The 27,067-nt window shown below is 40.3% G+C and overlaps 1 protein-coding gene across 1 annotated transcript in view; it reads left to right on the top strand.

The window, feature by feature from the left end:
* Positions 1–27,067, top strand: part of Ttbk2 (tau tubulin kinase 2) — a 125,403-nt gene that overhangs the window by 40,183 nt on the left and 58,153 nt on the right. The gene's annotated exons all lie outside the window — the stretch shown is intronic.

The raw sequence follows: 27,067 nt of genomic DNA, 5'->3' as shown, positions 1-27,067 counted from the left end.
AGAACTTCTTACTTTCCACAAATGAATAGGTTTTTAGTTTTCTGGTCTATATTTCAATGAGGTCGTCCTTGACCCTCTTGTTTTGGCTTCTTTTTTTGTTTTTTTGAGACAGGGTTTCTCTGTAGCTTTGGTGCCCGTCCCGGAACTAGCTCTTGTAGACCAGGCTGGCCTCGAACTCCCAGAGTGCTGGGATTAAAGGCGTGCGCCACCACTTCCCGGCTTGTTTTGGCTTCTTAATGTAAGCCTCCTGCATACTTTACTTAGCACCTTGTTGTTGTTGTTGATAATGCTCGGCATCTGGACCATTGGGGACATTTTTGTGGTGCTGAGCTATTCTTACTTTGCTGGTGGCATGAGGTGGCACGGAGTGACTCCAGTATGTAAGAAAACTGGAGGCTAACTTCTTATGAGATTAGTCTCCTGTATCCCAGACCGACTGATTTATGGTTGCTAAGGATGGCCTAGAGCTTCTGATCCTCCTGTTTCCCACCTCCTAAGTGATGGGATTACAGATGAATGCTACTATACCTGGCTGACCATGGCAAAAAAATAAAATAAAAGAAGCTTCTCTGGCTAGAGCTGACAGCAGCCCTAAACTGTAGGCACAAACATAGTTGTTTAGAGGGTAGATTGGCATATCATATCCATTTAGCTAAACTACGAGAGTATCTTCCCCATTCAGGTTTATCACCTTCATAGCCAGCCACAGGCTTTGACCTAGTTTAAAGTACCAGATGTAAGTGGCATTAACTCCAGTCTAAAGTTTGTTACATAACACAGTTCTTGAGAAAATAATTATAAAAAGGAAGCCTCGTAACAGACTTGCCAGTGTTGCAGTGGTGGTCTCAGTTTGCCTGGCCAGTTGGTAATATTGCACACAGGGTCCACCACTGAGTAAGACTGAGGATGGCAGTTCTCTGCTGGCAGCCTACCTGGCTCCTTCTGGTAGTGTGAAGGCTACCTAGCAGGGATGAAGCTTTCCAGCCCAGTCTGGCTTGATTTTTTCTGTATCTTGTGCCCAAAGCTAGTGACGTCTTCGACAATAAGGGTTTGCCATCTAGTTCTAGTGAGCAGCTACCACTAGCAATAAGTTGTACTATTTTGGGGGTTTCAGGATCCTCCTTGACGAACAATTTTTCAGGAGGTAGCCTATCCCTGACACTGGAACTTTTATTTAATAATCATGGTTTCTGAGAACATCTCTATCCCCTCAAAACAGGAGAGGTTATTATTCCATTGACATTACTTAAACTTTTACAAAAGATTTGTGTGCATGTGTGAGACCCAGAGAGAGCGGGGGAGGACAGGAGAGGGCATTGGATTCCCTAGAACTGGAGTTATAGGTAGTTGTAAGCCTCTTTATGTGGGCTCTAGGAACTGAATTCTAATCTGATGCAAGAGCAGAAAGTTTTCAACCATCATAAGCCTCATTAAGTTGTGGTTTTTGTTTTTCTGAATTTTTCTGTGTAGAGAATTTTTCTGTGTAGAGTTTCCAGGCTGTCCTGGAACTTACTCTATAGACAGGCTGGCCTTGACCTCAGAGATCCACCTGCCTCTGCCTCCTCAGTGCTGGGATTAACGTTGTGTGCCACTACCGCCTGAAAAGAAGCATTGGTATTCTTTGAAGGTCTGATAAAATTTACCAGTAAAACTATCTGAACCTTTTCTTCTTTTTAGTTGGGAGTTTTAAAATATCATTTCAGTATCACTGTTTGTTATATATTTGTTTAGATTGTCTCACTTTTTTTTTTGTTTTTTCGAGACAGGGTTTCTCTGTAGCTTTGGAGCCTGTTCTGGAACTCCCTTTGTAGACCAGGCTGGCCTCGAACTCACAGAGATCCTCCTGCCTTTGCCTCCCAAGTGCTGGGATTAAAGGCGTGCGCCACCACCGCCCAGCTAGATTGTCTCATTTTGATTTAATTTGGCATGTCTTATTTTTGGACCCTAGAGTCCAATCACTGAGGAAGAGTCGCCCCAAGAGACCATCTCTCACACCACAGCTGCTGTAAAAGCATGAGGATTTTATTAATTCTGTCATGACGGGTCTTTCAGCATTCTAGGAGCCAGAAAGACCCCGAATGGCTGGTACAGGCTATTTTTAAAGGAAAAAGTCACAGGAACAAGGGGAGTGTCTGGGGATTGTTCTTTAACTATTATGATTGGCTTATTTAAAAGGGCTATTACCAATAATTGGCTGGAGAACAGTTGCCAGATCAGATGAGGTAAGGGGGAACATCTGAGGGCCACTTTGCCCCTTTCACAGGGACTGAGTCAAAACACCAGGAACTGAGTCAACACCACACCTAAGTGTTATCTTGCCCCTATTCAGGGAGATGGAAAGTTCCCAACATCTCAGTACGTGCATGTGTAGCTGTTAGTCCTTGGTTCCCAGGAGAGGGGGGAACACTACTGCTGAGAGGCCTCAAAATTGGCCTCAGAGTTGTCAGAAATGGCTTTAGAGTTATTTTAGAGTTCTACAGTATGCATCTAGAAATTAATTTTCTTAGACTTTCCAATTTATTGACATTATGATTTCAAGGGAAAATGTAGTGATATTCTGAATTTCATTGGTATCTGTTGCAATGACTCACCTTTCATCTCCAGTTATATTAATTTACACCTTCATTTGATTATTTTGACTAAGAATTAACAATCTTGTTTATTTTTCAGTTAACCAACTTTTTGTTTCATTAAGTCATTGTATTTTGTTTGTTTCAATTTCATTAATTTCTGATTATATTGATGTCTGTCTACTTATTTGAGATTTGACTTGTTCTTCTATTTCCAGGTCCCTTAGGTGTATCATTATTTATTTGAGAGTTCTCTGATTTCATAATGTCTTTTAGGATTACTTTCATTGTATCCCACAGTTTTGGTGTGTTGTGTTTTCATTTTTATTTGATATTAGGAATTTTTAATTTCTAGTTTTCATTATTCAGTAGTGTGTTGTTTAATCTCTATGAGTTTGTGTTTTAGGGATTTTCTTGTTGACATGTAGTCTTACTCCATGATGTACAATACAAATAATTATTTCAGGACCGGGCAGTGGTGGCACATGCCTTTAATCCCAGCACTCGGGAGGCAGAGGCACGGATCTCTGTGAGTTCAAGGTCAACCTGGTCTCCGAGAACTAGTTCCAGGACAGGCACCAAAGCTACAACAGAGAAAAACCCTGTCTTGAAAAACAAAAAAAAAATTCAGTTTTTTTTTTTAATTTGTTGAGACTTGCTTTTTGTCCCAGTGTGTGATCTATTTTAGAGAACGTTTCGTGGGCTGCAGACAAGAGCATGTGGATAGAGTGTTTTGTAGAGGTCTGTTAATCCACTTGATCTTTAATGTCATTTAATTCACGTATTTCTCTGTTAGTCTCTGTGGGGAAGACAAATTAGTTGATGAGCGTGGGGTATTCAGGTCACCCACTGCTGCTGTGCTAGGGTTAATCTGTGGCTTTGTCTTGTGAAATTGGATTCACTTGTGTTCAGGGCATATACGTTGGGATTGTATGTCTTCTTAATGGATTTTTCCCTAATCAGCATCTTTATCTTTCCTAAATTAGATTTGAAGTCCATTTTGTTAGATATGAGAAGAGTAACACTTGCTTGTTTCCTAAGTTCATTTGATTGAAATACCTTTTTTTCATTTTTATTTATTTGTTTGTTTGTTTGTTTTTGGTTTTCTGAGACAGGATTTCTCTGTGTAGCAGTCCTGGAACTTGCTTTGTAGATCAGTCTGGCCTTTAACTCACTGAGATCCTCCTGCCTCTGCCTCCCGAGTGCTGGGGTTAAAGATGTGCGCCACAACCACCTGGCCCCTTTTTTCATTCTTTACCCTAAGGTAGTGTCTGTCTATTGTGTGAGGTATATTTCTTGGAGGCAGCAAGTCCATGGTTTCTGCATTTGCTCCAGTTTACTTGTCTGTCTTGACTGGGGGATGGAGACCACTAATGCTCGGAGTTATTGTTGAAACGTGTAGTGATTGCTGTCATTTTGTTGATTTCTTGCGTAACCGATATTCTAGTGTCATTTATTTCATAGATGGTTTTTTCTTTTAAGTTTAAAAGATTTTTCAAGTATTTTTTGTAGATCTGGCTAAGGGTCATAAATTCCTTTAGTCTACTTTTATCATAGAAGCTGTATTTCTCCTTTAGTTACAACAGTTATCTTTATTGGGTGTTGTAGTCTGGATTGTCAGTAATTAATTGTCTTTCAGAACTTGAAATAGGGCCAATAAAATAGATAGCTCAGTGGATAAAGGCTTTTACTAGCTTGATGACCTGAGTTCAATACCAGAGTTCCACATAATGGAAAGAGAGAGCTTATGACTTCTTCAAGTTGTCCTCTGGCCACCACACCTGCCTTGGTGCTCATACCGTCACCACACACATTAAATAAACAAATGTAATTTTTAAGAGATGAAATAATAACTAGAAACATACTGTCTGTGTAGTTCTCCTGACTTTTAAAAAGTTGCAGTTAAACAACTCTTAGTCACCTGCCTTTATCTACAACTTGGTTTTCTCTCTTGCTGTGTTCAGTATATTTTCTTGGTTATAATTTAATATGACAGGTAAGGTTTTGGTTTTGTCTGATGTCCTAAATGTTTCACATATTCACATATGAATTGGCATATCCTTTCCTAACTCTGGAAATGTTCCTGTTCTTTTAAAAAGATTGATGTCATTTATGTATGTGTTTGTGTGAAGGGGCTGGCAAAGGCTAGATAGTGTTGGAGCTGGAATTTCAGATGGTTGTGAACCACCATGGGTGCTGGGAACCAATGCTGCTGCTCGGCAAAACTAGCAAACGCCCTTAGCCAACAAACTGTCTCTCCAGCCATTTGGATTTAAAAAAAAAATGATTCTTTTAAAAATATTTTTTGAAATGGCTCAGCTATTAAAAACAAACTAGTCCAGGACCCTAGTTTGGTTCCTAGCACCCTTATGGCAGCTCATAACTGTCTATAACTCCAGTTCCAGGGGACCTCATGCCTTCTGACCTCCATAGGTGCCGGCCACATATATGGTGCACATACATACATACAGGCAAAACACTTAGAAATAAATTTTAAAACATATTTCCTATGCCTTTATGACTTGATTATTCTGCTATGATTTTTATCACAGATTTTGTCTTTTCATACTTGTCACACATGTCCTAGGATTTCACGGGAAGCTTCGGATTCTTTTATTGTTGTTCTTGTTTGATCGGTCCTGTTCTTCTGCCTTGTCTTCAGGCTCATATTCTGGCCTCTCCTTCATCTTCAGAGCATCTTATTTGACTTCTGTTCTTTATTTGTCTATATCAGATTTTTTTAAATAAACTTATTTATTTATTATGTATACAATATTCTGTCTGTATGCATGCCTGCAGGCCAGAAGAGGACACCAGACCTCATTACAGATGGTTGTGAGCCACCATGTGGTTGCTGGGAATTGAACTCAGGACCTTTGGAAGAGCAGGCGATGCTCTTAACCGCTGAGCCATCTCTCCAGCTCCCTCTATATCAGATTTTTTAAATCAGCATTTCCTTTGTTAATTTCCTCTTTCTTATCTTACATTGCCTTCCTTACTTCATTCAGCAATGTGTGTTCTCAATCAGGAGCTTCTTTTCTTTGAATATACTTACTCTTTTGAGCTATCAGTTTGGGACTACATTTTAAAAGTCACTTTCACTGGGCAGTGATAGTGTACACCTTTAATCCCAGCACTTGGGAGGTAGAGATAGGCAGATCTCTTTGAGTTCCAGGCCAGCCTGGTCTACAGAGCCAGTTCCAGCAAAGCTACAGAGAAACCCTGTCTTGAAAACAAACAAACAAAAAGTCACTTTCATTAAATGCCATCACTGTAGGGTTTTTATTTTTCTTGTTCCTTATGTTGCTTCAATGGACTTTATACATCTAAAGTTATTTCTTTGTTTTAGACCTGAGGGAAAAAAAACATTTCCACTACTGTCTGATTAAAGCAAGCTGTATTTAGATGTGTACAAGGGACTGGCCAGACTACTGCCTCCCCACTAAGTCAGGATTTCAGAGAGCAGTCCCTCACTGGCTTTTGAGGTCCATTTTATGGGGCAGGGTTAGGGTTGATAGAAAGATAATTGACTGTTAGCACCTGGGCAGACAAGTGGGAGACTCAGGCCTCAAGGCTGCCTGTGGGGTAGATATGTACAAGAATACATGGTGTAGAAGGGGAGTCATCAAAGTGTCTTGGAAGATACATTTTCGTAAGGCAAAAGGGCAATAGTGTATCACAGGTTCAGGAGTTTAGCAAGACAGAGGGGTAGGCATACATAATGGGGTCACAGGTTCAGCGTAGGTTGAAAAACTTGGCTTACAGAATACATTAGGCTTAGGAAACTTATTCTTGTAAAGCATGGAGACTCAGTAACAATGTATAACAATGTGGTTCCTTAACAACAGTGTAACTCCTGTTCCGGTTCTGCATTTGTCTGGTTTAATGTTTTAAATCAGCTATATTATTTTAGTTGGAGTATTTGCAATGTTCATATAGGATTTGATTGTGATAGAATTGAATGTATAGTTCAGGAAGTAGTTCCTCAGTCCAGGATCTCAGTCTCTGAGTAACTAACTGGGAGAGGCACCATAGCTGTTAGATAGAAGTGCAGTATAGATGGCATGCTTGCCAGTTACTAATAGTGGCCCCTTTGACTTCTATAGCTGTTGATAAACAGCCAAGGATAGTATGAATTATACTCACATTTTAGTTAATAAGATTAGAAGTGGGAATGAAATAGGGTGGGTGAAGTTAAGGATTAAGTTTTAAATGGATTTGGAAAAAATGGGGTGTGTAAAGAAGAATGGAGGGTATATGAGATGTGACTGAAGAGTACAATACAGTAAAGAATGCCTTAGACTGAGTGAATAAACAACCGTCTGAAAGCCTAACAGAGCAACATACAAACACATACATACACAGGTGTAAGTGGAGACTGTTTTTTCATTTTCTGGCTGCCTAGGCCCGAATAATCCTGCAAAAATTATATTAATTACAACATTGTTTAGCCAACAGCTCAGCCGTATTCCTAACTAGCTCTTATGTCTTGAATTAACCCATTTCTATTATTTTAGATTTTATAATGAAGGTCATGGTTTACCAGTAAGGAGCTGGCATCTTTTTCCTTCAGCAGCTACATGGTGGCTTCCTAACTGCGCCTTCTTTTTCCTTGCGTTCAGTTTAGTTTTCCCACCTAGCTATATTCTGCCCTGCGATATAGGCCAAAGCAGCTTCTTCATTAACCAATGTTAATAAAACATATTCATAGCACATAGAGGGGAATCCCACATCATGCAAGAGTGGAACTTAAGTAATAGAACATAAGAAATAAAAATACTTCAATGAATTCCTACATGGCTGTACTGAGTTGAAAGGTGAAGTTCTCTGGTCTCTCTGTCTCTAACAGGTTCCACATTGTGTTGTATGCTGGAGGGGGCAAGTAGGAGCTGTCAGTCTCTGTGGCCTTGGGGTTCTTGGGGTTCTTGAGTGGGGGGAGGGCAGGTCCCTTCCTAGTAGTCCCCTCCCACTCCTGTGCTCCTGTGGCTCTTCTGATCCTTAGGTCAGATGTGTTGAGGAGCAGCTCTTCCTTAGAGCTGTTCTGCTGCTCTCCCAGGCAACTTGATTCTGCCAGCAGTGAGCACACCGCTAGAATGCTCAGCTTTCCTGCCTGCTTCTCCCCTCATTCACTAGGTTCTTTTACAGACCTTGTCTCTTGATGGTTACAGCGGCACTTTCCCATTTGTGGGTTCTTTTGTTTTGTTTCCTTAAGAAATGGTCTCATGTAGACCAGGAGCTCTTCTTGTAAACCAGGCTGGACTAGAACTTAGAGATCTGTCTGCCTCTTCCTCCCAATGCTGGAATGTTTTGTTTTTTGTTTTGTTTTTGTTTGGTTTGGTTTTTGGGTTTTTGTGACAGAGTTTCTCTCAAGCTTTTTTTGATCTTGTCCTGAAATTCGATCTGTAGACCAAGGCTCGCCTCAAATTCACAGAGATCTGCCTGCCTCTGCCTCCCAGGTGCTGAGATTAAAGGTGTGCGCCATCACCGCCCAACTGGGATTGTTTGAAAATACATCTGTATGCTCTTCTATATTGCAAGTTCCTTCCTTCCTTCCTTCCTCTTTTTTCAGACAGGGTTTCTTTTTTCTTTTTTTTTCTTTTTTTTTTTTTTTTTTTTTTGGTTTTTCGAGACAGGGTTTCTCTGTAGCTTTGGAGCCTGTCCTGGAACTCCCTTTGTAGACCAGGCTGGCCTCGAACTCACAGAGATCCGCCTGCCTCTGCCTCCCGAGTGCTGGGATTATAGGCGTGCGCCACCACCGCCCGGCCAGACAGGGTTTCTTTATGTAGCCCTGAGTGGCTTGGAAATTGCTATACAAACCAGGCTGGCCTTGAACTCAGAGATCCACCTGCCCTGTCTCCTGACTGCTGGGATTATAGACATGCATTGCCACCACCTGGCAATAGTTTTTATTTATTTGGTAATTTGAGTTTTTTTTTATTTTGGCATATAAAAGGGTCTGATATTTGGGAAATTTAGAATGTTGTAAAATTACATAATACATCTTTTTGTCCGCCTAGCTAAAAGAACATATAATGTATAGCTAAATTTTCTAATTCATCTGTGTGTTTTCATAAAAATTTCAAAGTAATTTTATTTATTTAAAAGTCACTGCCAGCCGGGTGGTGCTTGCCTTTAATCCCAGCACTTGGGAGGCAGAGTCAGGTGGATCTTAGTGATTGGGGCTGGCCTGGTGGACAGAGCGAGTTCTAGGACAGCCAGGACTGTTACACAGAGAAACCCTGTGTCAGAATCCCCCTGCCCCCCAAAAAAGCCACTGCTTTAGGGTCTGGGGAGATGGATCAGCGGTTAAGAGCACTGGCTGTTCTTCTAGAGGATCCAGATTCAATTCCCAGCATTCACATGGCAGCTCTCACGTGTCTATAACTCTAGTGCCAAGGGATCCATGCATGCAGGCAAAACACCAGTGAAAATAAAATAAAAGTAAATCATTAAAAGAAAAAAAAAAAGCTCTGCCTTAACTCAGTGAATGACTAGGAAATTGTTTGACCTTTCTGTCCTCTATGAACTGTTGTCAGCTATCTGCATGGCCTAAGTACAACCGAGGTTGTTCTGTTTGTATTTTCCCTTTGAAGAGGCCATAACTAACTACTGAAAAGTTTCTCCTTTATGTTCTCTCCCTTTTCTCCTTTATTCCTGTGCTCATTCTTTCTTTTGATAGGTCTTGCTGCTTTCCTGACAGGCCCACAACTTGTATGTAAACCAAGCTGTCTTCAGGCCTATAGTGATTCTCCTGCCTCTGTATTCTGAGTGCTGGGATTATAGGAGTATGCTTCCACACCTGTGAAACAATCCTCTCACTATCAAGAAACATCAGACTAAATACATTTGTTTGCTAGCTAATTGTAAACTTTGGTGCAACAACTGGAAATTATCTTACCCATGTAAGCCCAGGGGAAAGCTGCATCATTTTCCTTAAAGACAAACATGACTGTGTTTTGATTTGGGAGATTTTCTTCTTTAACTTTGATATTGTGGATATGACAGTTTTGATTTTTACAGAGTGTAAACTGACATAGTTGAGGAGGAACACTGCTGTTGCAGGAGAACAGCTGCACAGTTTTGATTTTACAGAGTGTAAACTGACATAGTTGAGGAGGAACACTGCTGTTGCAGGAGAACAGCTGCACAGTTTTGATTTTACAGAGTGTAAACTGACATAGTTGAGGAGGAACACTGCTGTTGCAGGAGAACAGCTGCACAGTTTTGATTTTACAGAGTGTAAACTGACATAGTTGAGGAGGAACACTGCTGTTGCAGGAGAACAGCTGCATCATTGTTCCACTGCTACTGCAGAGTATGACTACTCCTGTTTCCCATTCCTAAGAATACAAAAAACAGGGCTGGAGAGATGGCTTAGTAGTTAAGAGCTGGCTGTTCTCCTCGAGGACCCAAGTTCTATTCCCGGCACCCACATGGTCTGCAACTCCAAGATCTAACACACTCACATAGGCATATATGCACACCAATGCACATAAACTAAAAATAAATTATTAAAAATTAAAAGGAATAGAAAAAAACAGAGCTAGAGAAATGACTGGATTAGGAGTACTGGTTGCTCTTCCAGAGGACCTAGCTTCTACATGGTGGCTCAATCATCTGTAACTCAGTTCCAGGAAACTCAAGACCCTTTTTTGATCCCTGTGGGCACTGCATGGGTGTGACACATATACATACATACAGGCAGAATGCCTTTACACATAAAATAAAATAAAAATTTTAAAATAATTCACAATATGTACTAGTTGGATTAATCCCTTGATCTAATAAGTGCAGAAGACTGCCTAGGAAAGTTCCAAAGGGACCTCATACCTCACTGTAGCCTTTATTCTTTCATAAAAATATAATATGCTCTTTTGACGTACATTGTTAACGTACTCTTAACGTTATTTTTACGTGCTCTTGTTGATTCCCTTCATTCTGTCAAAGAGTATTAGCAGATCTCTGAGATCTTTATTTGTTCAGTCTAGTAAATGTTATTGTATTATAGCTGTGTGTGCCTGCACACTCATGAGGAGTCAGTGTGGCGTCCAGAGGACAGTTTTTGTGGAGTCAGTTCTTTTCTACCTTCTACCCAAGTAACAGTGAGGTTTCTTGGGGCCTGGGCCCCTGGCATCTGGATTTTCAAAATAAAAGCAGAATTTCAATCTTGGCCAAATTAGACAAGTAGAAAAGAAAATTATTTATGCAGGACCAGTCTTCAACAGATCATCTGGAGCTAGCATTGCTCTGCCTGTCCAGACCCTCTCTCTCTTTTTTTTTTTTTTTTTTTTTTTGGTTTTTCGAGACAGGGTTTCTCTGTGGCTTTGGAGCCTGTCCTGGAACTAGCTCTTGTAGACCAGGCTGGCCTCGAACTCACAGAGATCCGCCTGCCTCTGCCTCCTGAGTGCTGGGATTAAAGGTGTGCGCCACCATCGCCCGGCCAGACCCTCTCTTAATGAGGTCTTCCAGGCACATGCTGTGAGCAGCAAGTAGCACACAGCAGCCCGGCAGAAAGCAGCTCTGTGACATCATGCATGTTCATCTGATATTTTATAACCCAGGAATGGGTTTGGGAATCTTATTATTTCATTTTACCTCACCATGGCCAGAAGGAACAAAGAATCTGTGCTGAAAGGACCTTTTAATATCCAATGTCAACTCTCATCCAGCTCCAGACAAACTCTGACTTTCAGAATTTTGAGAACTTAGTTTTTGTTTCTTTAGAGAAGGAATAAGTAAGTGAAAGAAGAAGGGGAGCTGGGATGTTGAGAACTTTGGAAGCAGTTTCTGACAGATTGATTGTGCTGCCCCATACTGTGTGTTTTTATATAGCCATTTGATTTTCTTTTCAGTGTGAAGCAGACTCAAAATTGGTTAGTATCATAAAATCAACACCCTCTTTTACATGTTGGACTGAATATATCACATTCACAATAGAAATTCAGGAACCATTTATTGGTAGGGCTGGGTTGTATCTCAGTAGAATGCTCGCCTTGCTTGCTCAACGGTCTTGGTAGAAAGTTTACAAAGAGACAGAAGACCTAGCGAAGAGTAAAGTAAGATATGTAACATTGAGAAATGCACTGTGGAAATGAGAATCTCAGTGGATGGAATCAGTAACAGATTGGACTTGACAAGTGAGAGAGTCTGCAAATTTGAAAATGTATCTGTAGAAATTAACAAGAGGAAAAAGAGGTTTAAAAAATGAACAGCCTGAGCTGGGAGGTAGTGGCGCACGACTTTAATCCCAGCACTGGGAGGCAGAGGAAGGCAGATCTCTTGAGTTCAAGGCCAGCCTGCTCTCTGGAGTTCTAGGACAGCTGGGGCTTCATAGAGAAACCCTATCTCAAAAACCAAAAAAATAAAATAATAATAAAAATAAGCCTCTTTGACCTAAATGACAGTACCAAAAAGTCTAGTATTTGTATCACCAGACACTCAGGATAAGAATATAATGAGTTTGGAGTAACAAAACCATGGGGGAAAAAACCAATTGGACATGGCAGTACTACATACCTTTAAACCCAGCACTCAGGAAGCAGAGAAAGTCAGATCACTTTTGAGTTTGAGACCAGCTTGGTCTACGAAGCGAGTTCTAGGATGGCCAGAACTGTTACAGAAAAACTCTGTCTCAAAAAAACAAAACAAACAGGGCTGGAGAGATGGCTCAGAGGTTAAGAGCACTGGCTGCACTTCCAGAGGTCCTGAGTTCAATTCCCAGCAACCATATGGTGGCTCATAACCATCTGTACTGAGATCTGGCGCCCTCCTCTGGCGTGCGGGCATATATCGAGACAGAATGTTGTATGCATAATTAAAACAAAACAAAACCAACCAAACAAACAAAAAACCAAAAAAAAATATATGTAAGATAAAAAGGAAGAAACTTTTAAAACAGTATGAAGCATAATCAAGATTGTATTGGCAAAGGATAGACATTCCACATGAGTGGAGAATAAAAGGGGTTTTAGAAGTAGACCCCACACAGGAGCTGTGGTAGGACTTAGGGCTAGAGAGCTTGTCTAGGAATTGCAAAGCCCCGAGATCAGTCCAGCACTGTAGTCAATCAAATACAAAATAACAACTTCAACCTAACCCCCCACACATTATATAAGAATAAGATGAGTCATCAATTTTTTTTAAAAAAAAAAAGCTATACAACATTTTGTAGAAAACAGAAGAAACACTTTATGATCTGATTTTGCCAAGAAGTTTGTTGGATGACACCAAAATTATGACTCATAAAAGGAGAAAAATATGATGAATTATACTTTGTTAAGTTAAAAGGTTTGCTTGCAAGATACCATTAAGGATGAAGCCGCAGTGTGGCATGTTGGCAAATGCCTGTAATCGCTGCACTTTGGTTGCTGAGGCAAGAGGAACAAACCTTCAAGGCAAGCTGGGGCTATGTAATACGTTTGAGGATTCCAGCCTGAGATGCATGCACAGTGAGACCCTGACACTGTCTCAAATGAAAAGAGAAAGAAAAGAGAGGTTATGGGCTGGGAACAGGTGTTTGAAAATCTTGTATTTGTAAAGGACTGATTGAATATATAGTGTTCTGAAAATGCAACAGTAAGAAAATATCTTAAGAAATTTAATAGATGTTAGTAGGTAAGTTTAACGATATAGAGTAGGAAAAGATGTTTAATGTGACTAAACAGAAGAAACACAGTGGAATACTGGTGCATACCATTAGAATAGCTTAAATTAACAAAAGTGTTTGACCATAGGACCCATGCCTATCTCTCCTGTGGCAGAGATACTTGAAGGACTTTTACTAGGATGGCAGGTCTTTCGTTTGGTTTCTTTTGTTGGGAGCAGATAGGAGCAGATGCCAGATTGACAGGAAAAATAGTGCTGTTTTTGCTATTTATGTGGCATTCCAGCAGAACAGTTTTACAGAATTACAGATTCTGCTGACGTTTAGTTGACCTGGAATTTATTGCTTAAGTCTCAGAGCTTTCCCAATACTGGATTTCAGAATTTTTTCTTCATTGTGTTTGTGTGGGGTAATATATGTGTGCAGATGTGTGTTTTGAGTGCTCATGCCTATGTCAGCCCATGTGAAGGACCAAGGCCGGTACTGGATGTCTTCCTCTCTCTGCTCCCTAGTGCCTGGAGTTTTCTCTATGAGTGTTAGGCCCTTCCTGCTTGCAGAGCAAGCACTTTCACCCAGTAAGCCAGCGATAACACCCTCTTTCTTTAAAAAAAAAAAAACATTGGGAACTACATGGTGGCACATACCTTTAATTCCAGCACAGAGGCAAGTGGTTCCAGACCAGCCTGGTCTACAAAGTGAGTTCCAGAACAGCCAAGGCTACATAGAGAAACCCTTTCTTGAAAAACAATTAGAGTTATTACTTATTTTGTGGCTATGTGGGAAGGGCACATGTGCATGTGCCCTAGCATGTATGTGGAGGTCTGAGGACAGTTTCCAGGAGTCAGTTCCTTCATCACTTGAGAGATGGAAACAAGAGGATCATTAACTCAAGGCCAACCTGTATTTGTGAATCTGTCTTAAAGATAAAAAATGCAGGGAGGGGCTGGAGAGACAACTATTTGTGACTCTGGTCCCAGGGAATCCAAGCACTCTTCTGGCCTCCAAACTCATAAAATGAAAAATAAGTATATACTATTTCTTAAAGATTTGTTTATTATGTATACAATATTCTGCCTCCATGTATGACCACATGCCAGAAGAGGGCGCCAGACTCATTACAGATGGTTGTGAGCCACCATGTGGTTGCTGGGAATTGAACTCATGACTTCTGGAAGAGCAGCCAGTGCTCTTAACCACTGAGCCATCTCTCCAGCGCCAAATAAATACATTTTTAAAAATTAAAACAATAACAACAAAAAAAGCCAGAGACTTTTATTTTATTACTATTACTTACTTATTTCAATGATATAGTTTGGGCATTGCTTTTCTTATCACAACTGAAATCTGTATCATAATTGGATGCTGCTGTCTTATCTAAAGTCTGTATTGTAGCTGCCTGCATTAAAGGTGCTTATTTTGTTTGACATATCGGTGATCATTTCTCTCAAATATTCCCCATTGTGTTAGTGTGATGGAAAGCTAAAATGTTGACTTTAGGCTTGGTATTTTAACAGTGAATAAGAAAAAAAGAAAAAGGAAAGGAGTGCTCGTAGGTGTGTTGGAGGAGAAAGTTCATTGTGTATAAAAGTGGGAGCATAATTAGAGACAGGGGCATCTGGGAAGTCCAAAGTGAACATGACCAGACTGCGCTGGGCCATGTGAGGAGAGTGAGGACGGAAGGGGGCCAGCCAGACCAAGAGACCTGGAGGTTAAGGGTAGATAAAAAAGGAGCATTTAATCAAAATGACTGGGTTATATAGGAAAGGGCAGGCAGCTGGGGTAAGAGCAACCCAGCCTCTGTGCCGGAGAAGTTTAGAGTAGGGAGTAGGGTATGCCAGCCATACCCTGTAAAATGTAGGGACTGAGGGATGCAGGGACAACCTGGCAGCAAGGTCCACTTTAATATGTTAAATAGGTACATTAGCAGTTTGCCCCTGGTTTGAGACCTAACAAACAGAAAGTCTACAAATTTGTACTATTGGACCAGTGAGATGGCTCAATGTGTAAAGGCACCTACTGCCAAGCCTGATGATTGCATTCCGTCCCTGGGACCACATGGTACAAGGAAAGAATCAACTCTTGCAAATTGTCCTTTGACCTTCAATACCCACACACATATACAAAAAACACAATTTTTTTCAACATTCCTTCCATGCATGCAGGCCAGAAGAGGGCGCCAGATCTCATTACAGATGGCTGTGAGCCACCATGTGGTTGCTGGGAATTGAACTCAGGACCTCTGGAAGAACAGTCAGTGCTCTTAACCTCTAAGCCATCTCTCCAGCCTGTCACAAACAAAATTTTTAAAAAGACTTGTAATATGACAAGTACAAGGCATTGTCAAAAAAAATTAGAGCCAAGTACATGCTAGTAATCTCAGCACTGAAGAGATGTAAGCAGGAGGATTGAGGATTAAAGACCAACCTTGGTCACATAGTGAGTTGGAGCTAGTTTGGACAGCATGAAACTCTACATAGTAAGTCCTGGGTTAGCCAGGCCAACGTCATAAGACAAATATAACAAAATGTTTTTTTAAAATTCTGATGAGGTCCTATTTATCATTTTAAAAAATTTGTTGGCAGTGATATCAGAACCATTGCCTAACTGAAGACCAAAAAAAAATTGCATGCCTTTTATGCACTTATAATGTTGGCACTTATATTTTGTACTAATCCATTTCAGTACATTTTTATTTTTATGTGAGCAGAGTCCAGATTCATACTTTTTCATGGGTTTATCTAGTCCAATTTTTCTGGCACCAATTAGGAGAAAACACTGCTTTCACCACTAAATGTTTTGACACCCTTGACAAAGATGAGTTGACTAAAATATAACATTTTCACTGTATAAATAAATACTGTTATTTAATATCCATACATCCAGTCTTAGTTCATTTTTTGTTGCCATGAAAAAACACCATGGTGTGTTTAGATTCGATCAGCTCACAATTCCCTCCACTCTACTTCCTCTCCCATCCCTGCACTTTTCCCTACAACTTCATGTACTCTCTTTCTCTCTTTTCAGATTTATTTTTATTTTCTCTGTATTTTGCCTTTGTGTAGGTCTGTGTACCATGTGTGAGGAGTGCCTGCAGAAGCCAGAAAAGGTCGGAGAATTCCCTGGGAGTGGAGTTACAGATAGTTCCGGGACAGCTAGGCCTCTGTTACACAGAGAAACACCGTCTCAAAGAACAAAAACAAACAAAAAATTAAGGATAGTGAAGTGGGGAGCATCTAGAAGAGGCTGGGAAGGGGAAACTAATCAGAATGCATTGTCTGAAAAAAAAATCTATTTTCAATACAAACAAAAAACCCAAAAATGTAATACCCATGGACCCATTTGGAGCTGCACATATATACATACTATATGGATATGTCCATCAGTTGGAGCATAGTTAGCCTCTGTAAGCCCATATCCCTAAAACAAAGTGACTCTCCCATTCCTAGTAGCCATCAGCTGCCAATAGCTCTTCAGATAGGGATGGGACTTCTTAAGCTCCTCCCCCATCCATGCTGAGAATTTGGCTGGCTTGATGTTGTACAAATCTTATACATGCAGTCCTAGCCATTGTAAATTCATGTGTGCAACTGGCTATCATGTGTAGCAAATACTAATTTTCTATAGATCCACTCCCTCTGGCTCTTATAATCCTCTTCCCGAGATAATCCCTGAGTCGTGTGTGTGTGTGTGTGTGTGTGTGTGTGTGTGTGTTACAGTTATCCCATTTAGAACTGAGTACTCTATAGTATTTTATTCTCTGCATGTTGACCAGTTTTTGGTCTCTGTTTTTGGTTTTGTTTTTGTTTTTTTTGTTTTTTTGTTTTTGGTTTTTTGAGACAGGGTTTCTCTGTAGCTTTGGAGCCTGTCCTGGAACTAGCTCTTATAGACCAGGCTGGCCTCAAACTCACAGAGATCTGCCTGCCTCTGCCTCCCGAGTGCTGGGGTTAAAGGCATGCGCCACAACCGCCTGTTGGTCTCTGTATTAATATTCATCTGCCAAAAAAAAAAGCTTTTCTCATGAGGCTTAAGAGTTGTACTAATCTGGGTATAATGATAAGGCATTAGAAATTAATTTAATATAGTGTCCATTTAGCTATATAATAGTAATAGGTTCTCACCTAGGGCCTATAACCTAGCCAGTGACAGATTTTTAGACTGTTGATGGTACCGGGCATAGGGTCTCTCTTATGTAACAGATTTTAAGTCCAGTCAAAAAGTGGCTGGTTACTCACTCCTCCAGCATTCCTGCTACTATTGCAGCCATGGGGCATACTTTGGGGGGCCAGACAGTATGGTAGCTCTCAGGGTTCACAGCTGGGCAAGACTGATGATGACTTTTCTCCCCTAGTAGTGTGCATAGAATCTTCCAGCACTATGAAAGCTAGCCAGTAGAAAGAAAGTAGGTACCAGCTTGATTTGTCCACGTTCATATTCAGGTATGTGGTGTCTTCAGCAGTAGGGTCTTACTGTCGAGTAAGAATAGTCAAGAGCAATGGCCGTAGCCTGAAATGTTTGTAGTGGGGGGAGGGTTGGCAGTTTTCCAAGTTTGGATTTTATTTCATTCATCTCTACATTTATCCTTATGCTGGTACTATACTGTCTTGATTCAAGTTAATTATGTTGTTTAGTAAAATCTGAAGTGAAGAAGTGTGAGTACTTCAACTTTTTATTTTTCAATATTATTTTGACCATTTGTATCCCTTGTGATTTTATGTGACTTTAGAAATCAGCTTGCTCATTTCTGCAAAGAAGGCAGGAAGGATTTTAATAGAGATTGTATCACAATTTTTTTCATTATTTTTGTTAATCTATAATTTATCATTGTTAGTTTTGTTTTTAAATTATATATATGTTATTCATACATATATATACCTATGTATGTATATAAAATTTTTGTCTTGGGCTTCTGTTGCTGTGTAAATACCCTAAACAAAAGTACTTTGTGGAGGAAAGGGTTTGTTTCATTTTATAACTTTCAGATCATACCCCATCATTTAGGGAAGTCAGGGCAAGAGGAGCTCACACAGAGGCCATGGAGGGGAGCTTCTTAGTGGCTTGCTCCCCACAGTCTACTTAGCCTGCCTGTTGTAGCACTCAGGGCCACCTGCCCAGGGATGGCACCACCCATTGTGACCTAGGCCTTCCCACATCAGTCATCAGAGCAGTGAGTGCCCTGCAGTTTTGCCTACAAGGCAGGGTTTGAGATATTTTCTCAGTTGTGATTCCCTCTTCTCCAGCTTCTGTCAAGTTGACATAAAATTAACCAACAATATCAAATTAGTGTGTATGTGTGTGTATGTGTGTGTGCGTGCGTTCACATGACATGTGATGGGTGCTGTGGAGACAGAATCTCTTTAGTATGCATGTGTGTGCGTTCACATGTGTGATGGGCACTGTGGAGTTGGTTTTCTCATTTCACTTTTATGTGAGTCTGCAAGATCAAACTTCCATCTCCAGTCTAATGCAGCCAGTGCCTTTCCCACTAAGCCATCTTGTTGGCCCTTTGCCTAGATCTTTTTTTGGGGGAGGATTGTTTCTTTGTTTGTTTTTGAGACAGGGTTTCTCTAGCTTTAGAGTCGGTCCTAGAACTCGCTCAGTAGACCAGGCTGGCCTCGAACTCACAGCAATCCGCCTGCCTCTGTCTCCTGAGTGCTGGGATTGAAGGCGCCACCACCAGCTGGTCCTTTGCTTAAATCTTAGTGTGGGAATTATAAGGTATAAAAGCCTGACAGCTTCACATTTGTGTCTTAGTTGGGATACCTTTTTTCTTTCTGTCATGTTGATATTCTAACATTAATCTAGTACTTTCTTTTCTTTTTTCTTTCTTTCTTTCTTTTTTTTTTTTTTTTTTTGGTTTTGGTTTTGGTTTATCGAGACAGAGTTTCTCTGTGCAACAGCTCTGGTTGTCCTGGAACTTTCTTTGTAGACCAGGCTGGCTTCAAACTCTCAGATCTGCCTACCTTTGCCTCCTGAGTGCTAGGATTAAAGGTATGTGCCATCATGTCTAGGTAACTTAGTTTTTTTAAACCATCCACCTTCTTTGTACAGACAGACTTAGTTTACTCCCTGCCCTACCCTAGTCCTGTCTGTTTTGCTCATTTGTTGTTATGGGTCTTTCTTGGTATTGCCAGTTTATCAATAATGACACAGAGACATTTTATTAATTATAAAAGTCTGGTCTTAGCTTAGGCTTGTTCCCAACTGTTGTAATTGGCTGCTTGTTTGTCCCAGATGCCCAGAACCAAAATAACCACACAGAAACTGTATTAATTAAATCACTGCTCGGCCCATTAGCTCTAGCTTCTTATTGGCTAACACTTATATCTTAATTTAACCCATCTCCATTAATCTATGTATCGCCATATGGCTGTGGCTTACCAGCTAAAGTTCTGGCATCTCTCCAGTGTGGCTACATGGCTGCTCTCTGACTCTGCCTCCTTTCTCCCAGCATTCAGTTTAGTTTTCTGTGTCTACCTAAATTCTGCCCTATCAACAGGCCAAGGCACTTTCTTTATTCACCATAGGGTGAATAAAGATACAGAGGGGTATCCCAACTAGCTCATAAAACTTAAATTTGGACCCATTTATATTAATCTGCATTCAACCATGTGACTCATTACTTCTCATTATTGTAAGTCTGACTCCCTCCAAGGCTATCTGGCAAATCTCCCATTCCTCCAATTCTTCCCAGAGTTCCTATCTCTGCCTGGAAGTCCTGCTTATCCTTTCCTGCCTAGCTATTGGCCGTTCAGTGTAAGTGGAGACTGCTCTTTTGTTTCCTGGCTGCCCAGTCCCAAATAATCACACACAAACTATATCAATTACATCACTGTTTGGCCAATGGCTTAGGCATATTTTTAACTAGTTCTTACATCTTAAATTAACCCATTTCTATTAATCTATGTATCACCATGAAGCTGTGGCCTACCAGGAAGGTTCTGGTGTCTATCTCCTTCAGCAGCTACATGGCATCTCTTTGACTCTTCCTATTCTCTCTATATCTGTTTGGATTTATTTTCCAGCTGGCTTTACTCTGCTCAGCCATTGGCCAAAACAGCTTTATTCATCAACCAATAAAAGCAGCATATATACAGAAGAACATCCCACATCAGTTCAGTTCTTCATTAAACAAATCAAAAGGCAGGTGTAGTTAAAGACACATTTTCAAAGAGTGTCCAAAAAGATTATCCCAAGGGTTTGTTTGTTTGTAGATCCAGCCTAAGATCTTGCACTTGCCAGGCAAGGTGCTTTATCACTGAGCTCTTAACTATAGTCTGTTTCTCCAGTCTGAATTTGAAAACTTTTAAAAGATATCTTACTGCAGTGACTCACTTAGACCTCTTTACCCTTAGATCACTGGTTAATTGACTTCCTCGGCTCCCATCATCCATTGGCATCATCCATTGCCTTTCCAAAACACAGTCTGGGTCATGTAGCTTTATGCTTGACAATACTGCATGACTCTTTACTGTATCCATTATCTGTCAGTGAGTCAGATCTGAATTGCATAATGAGGCTGTAAGAGGAAAAATGGAGTGTACATTTTTTTTTCAAGATAGGATTTCTCTGTAACTTTGAAGTCTGTCCTGGTACTCGTTCTGTAGGCCAGGCTGGCCTCGAACTCACAGTGATCCACCTGCCCCTGCCTCCCGAGTGCTGGTATTAAAGGCATGTTCCATCATTACCTGGCTATACTCTAACCTTTAGCGTAAGGCACTCAGTCCGCATGTTTGTGGAGATTTTCCCTATATACCAAATAATTCTCTAATAGATCCAAACTGTACGTACGATCCCTCAGTTTTGTTAGATAGCGTCAGTTCCCACAGTTGAGGACTAAGCTCTGCAAGGTTGCTCTACTGCGCACACAGTTTTGCAAGTAATAGGTCATATTTTGTATGGACTGACTACAAACTAGAGCTTTCATTACCCCTTCTTTGAGTTCAACTAATTTGCTAGGCTGACTTGTAGAACTTGGAGGAGCACTTAACATTACAGGTTTATTAGAAGGGCATTGTTAAAAACGCAAAAGTAAGTTAAGAGGTGACTAGGGCTAGGTAATGGAGGGCACAGCTCTCATGACTTCTTTGAGTTTACACAGGGTCAACACCTCTACTTGTTCAGCATCCTAGAAGGCCTCAAGTGTTCTTCAAGAGTTTATAGAGCTTAATCCCTGTCCCTTAGCCTACTTCTCTGGAAGTTAGCAATGGGGCTGAAAGTTGTATTCTAAATATTTTGGTAAATTCATTTTTACAATGACTGGGGCCATTCTGAAGTCTTTAGGGGCCTTTATTAAACAAAAGATAGCCTCAGTCACTTAGAAAATCCTAAAGGTTTTAGGAATTAAGTGACTGAGATAAGGGCAAAAATAAATTATCATCTGTCCTTCTTATCCATTAGTTCTACATGTATGGATTCAACCAACTGGAGATTAAACATTCTTGAAAGTTGCAGGGCTAATGGCCCATACCTTTAATCCTAGCATTCAGGAGGCCTGGCAGGCAGTTCTCTGTGAGTTTGAGATCTGTCTGTTCTACACAGTGAATTCCAGGATAGCCAGGACTACAAAGAAAGACCCTACCTCAAAAACAAACAAACAGAAAAGATTCTTGGAAGTTGTAGCTATAACTGAGTTAGTTGGTAGAATGCTCACCAAGAGTCTGAGCTGAGTTTGATCTCAGCACTATGTAAACCAGCTCATCTTCCAGCTCTTTAGCTCAAGGCTAGCCTGGGCTACCTTTTATAAAAAAGAATAAAAAAGAACGAAGTGTGCACATCTTTAATCCCAGTACTCAGGCAGAGTCAGATGGACCTCTTCTGGAATCGCGTGATGAGACCTTGTCTTTAAAAAAGAGGGGGGGAGGAAAAGAAAAAGATTATAAGAAAAAGATCAGAACTAAGCGTGTATATATATATATATACACACACATATATATGTATATATTTATTGTTTTAATCCCCAAACAACATCACAACCATATATCTAACTTTACATTGAATTAAGTAATATAAAAATCAATGAAGATAAATGTAAATTATAGTTATATGCAGATACAATTCTATTTTATATAAGACTTGCTTGTCCTCAAACCTTGGTGTCTGTGGGAGAGTCTGGAGCTACCACCCATGGGAATGGAGGACCTCCCGTAGTTTATATCATCGTACACTGGCATGTATTTTAATTACTTTTCTTTCTCTTTGACCTTATACCTAACAATCAACATAGGGTGGAAAAATTTACTTGGACTCATGATCTTAAAGGCGTCCATTGTGTCATGAGGCTGTGGTGGATCAGAGTTTCACAGCAGCCCACCTGCCTCTCAACACACCACAGCATGGAATAGTGTCACCAGACAGAAAGCAGTCTTTTTGTGTCTGTCACTCTTCTGGAAATGCCCTCATAGAGGGCAATTCTAAATTTGGTAAAATTAACAATGAAGATAAACTATCACAGCGGTCGATACTTTCAGGCCACTTTTCATGTATTTTCATGCCTTCTGCCATAATCTACCTGTCAGTTGTGTATTCTTTTAAGAAATTGATATTAAGTAATGGCATTTTCATTCAAGTATAAAAGGTACTTTGGGAACATAAACTCCTGTCCTCCCTCTCCCCTCTAGTTAGTCCTTTCGACGTCTGAAATAATCACCTTCCACCTTCTATTTTATCCATACGTTATTTTTCTGTGTTTATGGTGGTGGTGGGGTGCATGTGGAAGCATGGTTAATGTGTGTGTGGCTAATACTGATTGTCAACTCGACAGGACTAGAATCAAGTAAGAAACAGATGTCTGGGTCTGTTTCTGTAAGGGAGAACGGAGGTAAGAAGATTCAGTGTTAGCAAGAGTGACACCGTTCCATGGGCTTAGGTTCTGAACTAAATAAAAAGGTAAAGCAAGCTCCATTCTTCAGCAACTGACACATTTCTTTCTTTTTTATGGCTAATTGAAACTTTTTTAAAAAGATTTATTTTGTGTACTTGAGTGCTCTTTCTGTATGTACAACCTTTTTTTTAAAAAAACTTTAATTTTATTTCATGTGCATTGGTATAACGATGTCAGATTCTCTGGAACTGGAGTTACAGACAGCTGTGAGCTGCCACGTGAGTGCTGGGAATTGAAACCAGGTTCTCTGGAGGAGCAGTCAGTGCTCTTAACCACTGAGCCATCTCTCCAGACTTGCCTGTACAACTTTTATACCAGAAGGGGGCATCAGATTCCATTGTAGATATCAGTCACCATGTGGTTGCTGGGAACTCATGACCTCTGGAAGAGCACCGTCTCCCCAGCCCCTGCTGATTGACTGCTGATTGAACTCTTTACATGTGTAATCTTATCTTAAAATGTTTTCATTAATTAATTAATTAATTTTTGGTTTTCGAGACAGTGTTTCCCTGTAGTTTTAGAGCCTGTTCTGGAACTAGCTCTTGTAGACCAGGCTGGTCTCAAACTCAAAGAGATCTGCCTGCCTCTGCCTCCTGAGTGCTGCGATTAAAGGTGTGTGCCACCACCGCCTGGCTATCATAAATTTAAAATCTACTAATTTGACTTACATGTGAGCTTCTTGAGTAAGTTTTTTTTTCTTTTTCTTTCTTCTTATCCACCCTCCCCCCCCCCACACACACACAGGGTTTCTCTGTGTAACAGCTCTGACTGGAACTCATTCTGTAGACCAGGCTGGCCTTGAACCAATGAAAGCAACAGATAAGATCCAAGACCCACCTCCATCACTTCCCCTTTTTCTGTTTAAACAAAAAAAGAAAGGCCTGGAAGATTGAGAGAGAACTGACTACCATAGTTGTCTTCTGACTTCCACAGGAGTTTCTAGCATACTCATACACACCCCTCTAATAAATAAGTAAATAAATAAATATATATTTTTTAAAGAGAATAAAAGTTTTGGAATCAAATTGCGCCATCATTGTCTAGCTGTATAATTTTGAACTAAGTAACCTCACCAATTCTCTACTTCTGTATCTGAAAAACAAAGGAAATGCTGATACTTAATTATTTTGAGAATCGATGCATGAAAATGCATAAAACAGAATAATGCTTGCATATTCTGTTTATTTTACTAACTATTATTTCTCTTAATTTGTTCACTGGCAAATACTGTCTCATTGTTTATTAGGCATTGCATAAGGTACCAGGACAGTGTGTGTTCCCTGTAGTCCTCAGCTAGTCCCAGCATTTACTGGGTACACAGACGCCATCGGAGCAGTTGCTCTAGTGGTGGTGAAGAATTACTGTTGTCATTAAGTCAAAGTTGCTCCAAACCCATACATTTTTATTGTGTTAGCTTAATTAAATAGTTTGATTAATTGTGTAAGTATAAAAGAGAGACAGTACACTGCTCTAGAGTATGAGAAATGAGCTCATTCACTTATCACCTACAGTGATAAAAATGTATTGACAAATCCTGGAAAATTTTCCACTGGCCATGTTTTGATTGCTCAGTAAAGAATCAACATTTTATTCAAACCTGTGTTTGCTTTTCTTTTTTAAAGCCAGGTAATTCAGGCTGAGTGGTGATGCAAGCCTATAACTCTGGCATTCTGGCGGCAGAAGTTCAGGGCTAGTTTAGGCAACTCATTGAGACTACCTCAAGTTGGAAAGTGCTCTTAACCTCTGAGCCATCTCTCCAGCCCTGGAAAGTGAAATAAAAGGCTGGAGAGGATTTATCTTAGTGCTAAAGTACTTGACTAACATGTATTAGTTGATTCAGTCCCCAGTACTGCTAAACAAACACACAAACAAAAAATATTGGGTGAACCTGGGCAGAGGTGGTGCATGCTGTTGAATCCCAGCACTCAGAAGGCAGAGGCAGATGGATCTCTATGAGTTCGAGGTCAGCCTGGCCAGGTGATATTGATAGCAAGGACAAAGTGTTCTAGTATAATACAGATATTTTAGAGGCGCATTCTAGTAATATCTTTTGTTTATATATGATTGAAATGTCTTTGATGTGATGTAAATGTTACAAGAAGCTGGGCACAGTAGTCCATACCTGCAGTCCCACAGTTTGGAGACTGAGGCAGGATTGATAGCTTGTCTTTAAAATGTGATAGGCAACGAGTCTTTTTCTTGTTAATTTTGTTCTTTTACGGTGTTAGGGATATAATCACGAGCTTCATGCATACTAGCAAGTTCCATGCTCACTTTGGTGTATTTCCAGCTGTGGAAGTGGGGTCTTTGAGGTATTGACAACAAACTGATTAACTAAAGCCTTGTACTTTTTCTGTGACTGAGGTGAGGAAGTGGTTGTTATTTGATTGTCAATGTGGTAACCCTCACTGATAACTCAAATTGAAAACAAGCAAACAAAAAAATTACGGGCCTGTAATCCCAACACTCAAGAATCTGAGGCAGGAGAATGAAGATTTTAAGGCCATCCTGGCCCAACAAAACCTTGTTTCCCCAAACCAAACAAAGACGTTAAATTTTTAGCCAAAGTGGGGCCTGACTGCATTTTTATTTTACGTGGACAAATTACTTTGGAAACTTGTTTCAATCTTTTTCTTCAGTCCAATTTCTAGCATCCTATGTGTCCCTGCTGTTTTATTTTTACGAGCTAGCTTCAAAGATTGTCTACCTTCATTGTCTCCATTCTTCATTTACCCTCTGTAAAAGTTTCTGTCCTTTCCAATCCCTAATGAGTGCCTAATTGTTTCCACGGCAGCCTTTGCTTTGTGTCTGTGTGTGTAAGTGCACGCATGTGTGTGTGCATGCCTACCATGCTCACTGTGCAGAATCCAGCAGAATCCCACCAGGAAGTGTGAGCAGTCGTCCTGTCTCTGCCTCCTCCTGCCTGCACAGCAAGCACTCTTCTCACTGAGGGCTTCGAGCTCACGGGTCAGCTTCTCCATGGAATTTGTCATTTTCTTCCTGCCAGGGCGTTCTGTATTTTCTTTTTTGAAGAACTCTTAATTTTGGTCATGCTGATTTATATTTTAGGTTGTAGATTTTAAAGTTTCTTCTTTCTTTCACGGGGCTTTTTAATTTTTGTCTTCTGAGATAGTCTCACCATTTAGCCCAGATTGGCCTTGAATTCATATAGTGAAGGGTGGCCTTAAACTTTCTTGCCTCTGACATCTCAATCTCCAGCTCATTTATAGAATTTTTCAAAGTTGTATCTTTCTCTTAAAGATTGTGGCATTTTAGTAATCTTGTAAGTTTTCAGGTGGTTGTGGTGATAGCCACAGGTGGAAACCACTGACCTAAACATATGGTTCAGATTCTTCACCGTGGAGCACACAATTCTTGATCTCGTCCCTGCCTGCCTCTCCAGCACCATCTCTTGTCTGCCCTCCCCTCTTATTTTCTGTGTTAAGCCAAATGTCTTTTCTGTAATTTCCTGAGCTTGGTTGTTTTTTTTTTGGCGGGGGGGGGGCAGGGGGACAGTAGTAATAGTTTTAGGAATCAGGACATAGTCTCAGATTTCTGTTTTTCTCATTCCTTCTGTATATCCCAGCTAGTCTTGAATTTCATGTGTTAAAATTGTGTTGAAAAGCACAAGGCTGATCCAAATCAGTGAGACCAAGAACAATCATGTAACTTGCTGCAGTAATATAAATAGTATATGTCAGAATATGTGTACAGTTCCGTGTTTGTATGTATAACATAGTTCTTACTGGATCTTCTCAGGTTAATCTTAAGTCACTTTTTAAATATTTTCTTCTAAGTCACCTTTAGTTACTCTCTTGTGTATTTCTGTACTCATTTAGCATTTATTTGAGTACGCAGGAGTAGAGCAGGACCTAGCAATGGGTGGATAAAAATAAAAAATATAAATGTTCTGTTCCTTATGGTCTCAAGATGCATTTTGTATAGTTTATATTGTCATAAAGTACTATACAGAAATCCAGTTTGTTAACTTTTTAAAAGAGAAACCATAGTACA

Source organism: Microtus oregoni, unplaced genomic scaffold, assembly GCF_018167655.1.
Source record: "Microtus oregoni isolate MIOR12 unplaced genomic scaffold, Mior012 000031F_ref0000149, whole genome shotgun sequence".
NCBI classification, from domain to species: Eukaryota; Metazoa; Chordata; class Mammalia; order Rodentia; family Cricetidae; genus Microtus; species Microtus oregoni.
This window is presented reverse-complemented; position numbering and strand designations above follow the sequence as displayed.